Below are 8464 nucleotides of genomic sequence, written 5' to 3' on the forward strand. Positions count from 1 at the left end.
TGTTGCTGTAGATTTGGTTGGAGCTATTTTGAGTCTGTTTGTGATGAACCATGTGTTGAGTGTGTCAAGGTATGGCTGGATTATTTCTGCAGCTTTGTCTGTGTTATGATGTGTGCATGTGATTGTTATGTTGTCTGCGTAGGAAGAGATTTGTATTTAATCTACCCTCAAACACATGTTGGGAAAAAGGATTGTGGTACTCCCCAAGGTAGGCGTAGCTCCTCTTGGGGATCGGTGCCACCTGCGTACAGCCGGTGGCCAGGGGTAGTTGCTGCCGTTTGGCCCCCTACTCTTGGGGTTGGGGGGTGGTCCCACGACGTAGACGCTGCAGCTCCAGGACCGGTCCACACCCAATGCCATTGTTATTAACAGCATTGCCCTTAACTCAGGGGAGGGGAGAGATACTACAAGGGGGGAGGTGTGTGCCTACAAGAAGCTGAGGGTTGCCTTGGAAGGGGAGATGGTAAGGTGTTGTGCCAGGCCAAGTTGTAGATGAAGAATGGCCATGGCTCTACACTTACAGCTAGTGGTGGAGGGGCTCTTGCACCTCAGCCCCACAGATTTTGCAGCATTTGTGATTGTCTCTTCCTGCATGTAGCACTTGCCACAGTGATATCCTAGGTGGTCCAGCAGACAGTAGATTCCATCCTTCTACCCGGAGGCAGGTGGACTACCTCATACCGAGTGACGAGGTAGCACCAATGTTGATTCTGTAGTATGAGGTTTGCTTCTGTGGTTGATCCTGGTCATTAATCTGGCCTCCTTGATTGTGATGCCCTTGATCTGTGTGATTATGTGTATTTACCTAGTTGTATTTTACGGGAAGGGGATCTATGCTCATGGTGTCCCGCCATTGTATCTTGCAGTGTCTAGTTTGCTTTTAAACTCATGAATGGTTTTGGCGCATACTATTTCATTATCCAGTTTGTTCCAGTTGTCCAAAACTCTATGTGGAAAACTGTTTCTCTTCAGTTCTCTTCTATAGCTATGTTTTTTTATTTTCTTTCCATGTCCTCTTGTGTTCCTCTTGTCCCAGTTAAGTAAGTCCTCTCTATCAAGTATCTCTGTGCCTTTCATGGTTCTGTAGATGGTCAGTAGGTCACCTCTCTGTGCCAGGAACAGTATGACTTTGCTGAACCTCGTTGCTGCCTTGGCAACACCATTTGCAGTAATGTTCCCCAGAATCCCTGTGTAACTAGGGATCCAGTGAAATGTTGCATACCTCTTATGCTGGTCCAAAAGGTGCAGTGAATACTGGATTGATGGCGTTAAGTAGACATCATCCATTGTGTTGGTGGACTGAATGACCTCAATAGCATGCATTAAATCTGTATGGATCACAACTGCCACCTGCCCAGCAGAGAGAGCATGGTCCAGGGCAGTGGTTCTTAACCTGTGGGGAATGGTGGAGTTGCCAAGTGGGGAATGACCGGTCGGACAGAAGAACCACTGTCTTTTTTTTTTTAATCGATGTGTTTTTGTTTCTTTTTGTTTGTTTCTGGTGTCTTTTTCTCGTCACATTTCGTGAATTTGTTTCCACCCACAAATAATCGATAGTGCTTCAAAATTTAATACATTACATCCAAATGCTGTGGTGGGAAATGGAGAGTTGGCTCACTAAAAAGTGGGGAATTGGAGAAAAAAGGTTAAGAACCTTTGGTCCAGGGCCTTGGAGATGGCAACAAACTCCGTATGATGAGTAGAGCCTCAGTCACTCACTCTCCATAGCAGCACGGTCATCACATCTTCGGTTAGAAAAGCAGTGCCACACCTTTCCATGAGGGGATCCACAGAGCCATCCATGTAGTATGACAAGCTCGTTTGAGGGAGGGAGGGGCGGGGGTGATAGACCTTCTGGCTGCAAGGACCATGGGTTGTAACTACAACCCATGAGGTGGAAAATTTGGAAGTTGGTGCAGAGGGATTGCCACAGGGGATGGGGGTCATAATCTGGATGAAGGCCATCTAGAACATGTTGCCGAACCAATTCCTGGAGTTATAAGGCACAAATCACATTCACTGCTTAGGCACTCCAGGAGTAACCAGTGGGGTCTCCCTCGGTATCTAGAGCACTCAGGAGGCAGGTCATCACTTAACTCTCCCTTGGGCTGGTCAAAAGTTGGACGAGAAGACAGGAAGAAAGCCCATAGGCGAAGGGAGGTAACTCCCACATCCTGTTTAGCCCTTGAAAGACTAGCATGACCATATGGTCACAAAAAAAGTTTTTGTATTTATGCCATTAACACTAAAACAAGTACAGGATGGCAAAAAACAAGTATGCCACAAACTAGTGTATGATTCATTTTGCAAGAACTTACACAGCAAACGTTTATACATTTAAGATAATAAACATGAATTTAATAAAAATCTAAACAAAAAATAAATCAGTCCTTAGAGGGTTAAAGTAAGATTCACCACACTGGCCCATGGAGGGGCCATAGTTATAGTACAGAGAGCCTGGTTCTGGAAGACTTAAAGCTTGTCCCACAAGCTAAGCCAGAGGGTGATGAGAACCACAGTGGTATAGTCCACCACCAAATGTACTCCTTGAATGTAGTGCGTCCGGAGGACCTTGTACCCGGCACCTAGCTGGGGTCTTGTCATGGCTCTCAGGAGATTTAATCTTGTCTTCGTGGCCTCACAGTGGTACCTGACCTCCGGAGCGAAAGAGAGCCTGGCGTCGATCCAGATGCCCAAGTATTTATAGGTGGACACCCAGGGGAGGATGTCGCTCTGAAGAGTAAGATAGGGATGCTGCTTCTACATCCTCAGACTCCTTACTCTGGTTTTGGCCATCGAGATCTTCAGTTCCAGCCTTTCACATTCCTGGGAGAGTCGATTGAGTGCCCTCTGAACCCTTCAGAGGTAGCCGCTCCCAGTAACCACCAATGTGAGATCATCCTCATAGCAGAGGAGGGCATCATCCCCTAGATCAGGGGTTCTTAACCTTTTTTCTCCAATTCCCCACTTTTTAGTGAGCCAACTCTCCACTTCCCACCACAGCATCGGTCTTTGACAAATTCGATTTTAACCCATGCAGTGTTTAGTACGTAAATATACGCTTTGCTTTTTTGTTCCATTTTACGGCCCTTAATTTATGTTTTCCCCACTTGGCAACTCTGCCATTCCCCACGGGTTAAGAACCACTGCCCTAGATCAAAGAGAGCCAGGTTCTCCTTGAGCAGATTGAAGTGGGTAAGTCTATGAACACACACACACACACACACCCCCGTAGGGTCCCATTTTCCATTCTGTGGTATGAAGATAGGTCTCCCTGGAACTCTCACTACTCTGACTCTGAGGTAGTCTGCAACTCTGGTCAGGAGTTTGCCTTGGATCCCCTTAGCAGACAAGGATGTAAGAATGGCAGAGGCACTGGTTAGCTCAAGTGTTTTTTCCAGATCCAGAAACACCACAATTGCAGGCTGACTACTGACCAATCCAAGAAGGGTTGCCACACGTTACCTTGAATTTCCCGAGCGGTTCCGGTGCCTGCGAGGGAGTAGAGGAAGGAGGGGAGGGGGAGGGGGGTCACACGAGTCGAAGTGGGATCGGAGGTCGCAGGACCTAGGGGTCGGGGTGGAGCTTCAGGGGGTACAGCTGTCTGGGCGTTCAGTGCGATGCGATGGTCGCACGGTCCTCGCGGGTTGGGGGTTGGGGGTGGGGGGACAACCTGCATCACTGGAGGTTGGTTGGCCAATAACGGCTCTTCGGGAGGGGTGCCCTTCTTTTGCCTGTCGTGAAGGATGTGTCCTCGTTTATTGGCGTCCATGAGTAACAGCTGCGTCCAAGACTGTGTGTGGTGCTTTAAGCTACCAGCACAGAGGCGACCATTGGATGGGTGACAGGAATGAGGTGGTGGGTGACGTGTCGGATGGTGGTGGGGGCGGAGGAGGGTGACCCGTGTGTACACACACACACACAAAAAAAAAGTACTGTTCACTGGGCGAGCCATTACTCGCGACCCTAGCCTTGCACAGGACATCCACATGTGTTCGAGGGCCGAACCAACACCGCGACCCTAGCACACACTCACTTCAAAAGAAGTTGCTGTAAAGTTACACACAGTGGAACTTCTGCAAAATCATCGATGCACCAAAGACGATAATCATAGTAAATAATAGTGGGCGCCACGGGACGAAACACACACGCGAGGACGACCTACGGCTCTGCTTCCGCGGGCTCAGGTCAACTATGAGACGCTGTGACGTCTCTGAAATGGATCACAATGGAAGTTGAAAAGTCTGCAGGGGGGGAGGGGGCTTTAGCCCCCCCAAAAAGTGGCCAGCCCCCCCATTAGGCCCCCCCAACTGAAATGAGCAAATTGAAAATTTAAAACACTCATTGAAATAATTTTATTAAGTGGAATTTTTAATTGCCAGGGCTAAAGATTTGTCAGCCATCAGTGCTAGCCCAACCATTAACCCCCTCCCCTTCTGAAATGAGGATAATATATGTGTATTATCATATTACTATTAGCCCCACCCAAAAATTTGCTCAGCCCCCCCTTAGCCTACCCAACTAAAAATTCCTGGCGCCGCCGCTGCTAACGATGGAAACACTAAGTCGCAATCAAAACAGCAGATGGTGTAGGGAGTGTGGTCGTCCTATGGTGTCTACGGAGAAACACACATGGGGAAAGAACCAGAAAATGTCTTAAACAATTTCTTCCTAAACCCGGGGTCACCCGTAACAAGGTATGTATATCATCCAAACAACAATTAAGGATCAACATCCCTCTCAAAACTGATGGGTGTCATGCGGAGTGTGATAGTGGACTGGCTGGTGAGGTTGTTTAGTGTTTGTCTAAAAGAGGGTAGAGTACCGGAGGACAGGAGAAGTGCCTGTACAGTTCCGCTTTACAAGGGAAAAGGGGACAAGTGTGAGTGTAGTAGTTTCAGAGGGATCAGTTTGTTCAGTGTTGTTGGGAATGCTCATAGGAGGGTTTGATTGAGAGGATTAGGAGAGGAACAGAGGGAGTAATTGATGAGGAACAGTGTGGGTTTTGGACAGGTAGGGGTTGTGTGGATCAGATTTTTGTGGTAAAGATACGTGAGAAAGCTTTAGGAAAAGGTAAGGATTTTTTTCCTTCATGGATTTAGGAAAGGCTTATGACAGGGTAGACAGGAAGGCACTGTGGGAGGTATTAGACATATATGGGGTAGGAGGAATCTGTTAAGAACATTTAAGATTTTTTACGAGAATAATAGAGCCTGTGTTAGAATTAGAAATGGAGAGAGTGAGTGGTTTGAGGTAAAGGTGGGATTTCGCCAGGGATGTGTCATGTCGCCTTGGCTGTTCAATTTATACATGAATGGGGTGGTTTGAGAGGTGAATACAAGCGTAACGGGCAGGGGATTGGAGATTGTTAAAGAAAATGGAGAAAAATGAGAGATAAGCCAATTGTTGTTTGCTGACGACACTGCACTTGTAGCAGTATCAGAAGAGGAATTAAGGAAATTAGTGACAGTTTGGGGTGTGCAAAAGAAAGAAGTTGAAGAAAAACGTGGGTAAAAGTAAGGTGATGAGATGTGCAATGGGAGAGGATGGTAGCAAATTGGAAATGAGTATGAAGGAGGAGAGACCGGAGGAAGTAGATAGCTTTAGATTCTTGGGGACAAATGTGGCGGGAAAGGGAGGAGTGGAAGTGGAGGTAGAATGTAGACTGAAAGAAGCAGATAAATGCCCTGAGGGACTTAAAAGTGTAATGAGAAATAGACATTTGGGAATGGATGCTAAGAGGAGATTGTGTGAAGAAGTGATTGTACCGACAGCTCTGTATGAGGCAGAAACATGGAACGTAAGAGAAGAAGGGTTTAAATGTGCTTGAGGTGAAATGCCTGAGAAGTAAGGTAGTGGCTACTAGGCTGTATAGCGTGAGAAACGAGGAGGTGAGAAGGAGAGCGGGGGTGGAAAGGGAGTTGCGAGAGAGGGTTGATGAAAGAGTATTAGGATGGTTTGGACACATGGAAAGAATCGGTGAAGAAAGATTAGTGAAAGAAGTGTGGAAGGAAGAGGTGGAGGGAGTGAACATGAGGGGACGTCCTAGGATGAGGTGAATGGATGAGATAAAAGGGTGCATTGGGAAAGAGGGGAATGTCTGTTGAGGAAGGACGGGAGAAGACAGAAGATAGGGATGAGTGGAGAATGGTTATGTATGGATGATGCTGTGATGCATGGAAGGGAGTGGGTGGGGGATGGGGATGAGGGAGTATGTGTGAATGATATTTTGACGCAGGGGAGTGGGCAAGATGCTGGGATGATCCGTCATTCAGTGGGAGCCAGGAAAAGAGGGAGGAAGGGGTGGTAAATGGGAGTGGAGTATGTGGGGATGAAATAGGTGGGAGTGGAAATCCATGTGAACAAGTTGTATAGACACGGTAAAGGAAACATGGACTGGAGGTGAATCTTTTATTCCTTTGAGAAAGTCGATAGACGAAACGTCAGGAATAAAAGCTTCACTTCCAGTCCATGTCTCCTTTACCGTGTCTATACAGGTGGGAGTGGATTTATACCTTTGACTTTGGCTACCTCCCTTGTAAAGCGAAAAAAAGAAAACTCTTGGTATATGTATGTGCTTAGCTTTTGTAGATTAAGAAAAGGCCTTTGACTCGGTATAACAAATAGCAATACTAAGTTCGCTACGCACGCAAGGTGCAAACTAACAGATCGTAAGGGTTCTAGAAAATATTAATGCGAAAGGTACCGCTCTGATTCGACTACATAAAAATACAGGAAAGATAAGGAGCGAGAAAGGAGTACGGCAAGGCGACATAATTTCACACAGATTATTTATAGCTTGCTTGGAAGAGATTTTAAGAAGGTTGAGTTGGGAAGATTTGAAGATTAGTGGCGAATATTTGAACCACCTAAGATTTGCGGATGGCATTATTCTTATTCCAAAATGAGTAGAAGACTTGCAAGATATGCTGAGTGATCTGAACAAGGAAATTTTCCAAGTAACTTTAAAAATTAATAAGAGTGAAACCAAAGTAATGTTCAACACGAAAGTTCAAAGTAAAGAGATTATAGTCGATGGTGAGATTCTTGAAGAAGTTGAAGAGTATGATTATTTAGGCCAGATGATAATGAAATATAAAAAGGACGTATTACAATTGGAAAGTGTTTGGTAAACATAATAAAAACTTGAGAGGCTTTCTACCTTTATGTTTGAAACGTAATTTTTTCAATAAATGCATTCTGCCAGCGGTGTGAAACTTGGAAACTGTCGAAGGCAATGGAAACAAAACTAAGAAATGCAGAGGGGAATTGAGAGATCAGTGATGGGAATAACGCTGAGAGACTGAAAGAGATTAAATTGGGTGAGAGAATAGACTAGAATGAAATATATTGAGGAGGTTGTAAAAGAGAGGAAGATGAACTGGACAGTTAGGTAATTAGCGCAAACGACTGATGAGCAGATGGAGCAAGTGTGTTATTGAGTGGACGCCGCGAGATGGGAAGCGTGGAAGAGGGAGAACAGACAGAAGGTGAGGGGACGAGATAGAGAAGTTTGCAGGCATGACGTGGCAGAGGTTGGCGCAGTCGTGTGAATCATGGAATGCTATGAAATAGGCCATTGTTCAGCAGTTGACTCAGGATGGCTGATGACATATGCACATACACACACTAGACACTGCGAGATACAAAGGCGGGACACCACGAGCATTGCTCCCCTTCCCGCAAAATACAACTAGGTAAATACACAGACACACACACACACACACACACGCTCGGTGGCGGATTGGTACACGGCTCGGTGGCGGATTGGTACACGGCTCGGTGGCGGATTGGTAAAGCACTGGCCTCACAAGCCAGAGAACCGGGGTTCGATTCCCCGGTCGGGCGGAGATAAGTTGGGTTTGTCTCCTTTCACGTGTAGCCCCTGTTCACCTAGCAGCGAGTAGGTACGGGACGTTAGTCAAGGAGTTGTGACCTTGCTGTCCCGGTGTGTGGTGTGTGAGTGGTCTCAGACCTACCCAGAGATCGGCTAATAAGGAGCTCTGAGCTCACTGCCGTAGGGTGGTGTCTGGCTGTCTCGACAGAGACTGCAGCAGATCCGAGGTGAATACACAATAATATGTCACCTGAGAAACATATAAACAAGATATTTGGAGAAACTTATAATCTAATAAGAACAATCAAAGTGACATTTACATACCTGGATAAGAAATGGTGAAGAAAATACTAATCACTTTGATAAGACCAAGATTGGAATATGCAGCAACGATGTGGTCACCAAGTACAAAAAAACGTACATCAAAACTTGAAAGAATATAAAGAGCAATTACAAAATTGGCACCAACACTCTCAAAACTATCATATGAAGAGAGACTAGCAAAACCTGAACTACAGACATTAGAGCAAAGAAGAGAGAGAGGAGATTTGATAACTATATATAGAATCATGAAAGGGATAGAAACTACTGATAGAGAGGATCTAATAAAATGGGATGATAGAAATA

The sequence above is a fragment of the Oratosquilla oratoria genome, chromosome 30 (genome assembly GCF_046742065.1).
Source record: "Oratosquilla oratoria isolate Oo_2021 chromosome 30, ASM4674206v1, whole genome shotgun sequence".
NCBI classification, from domain to species: domain Eukaryota; kingdom Metazoa; phylum Arthropoda; class Malacostraca; order Stomatopoda; family Squillidae; genus Oratosquilla; species Oratosquilla oratoria.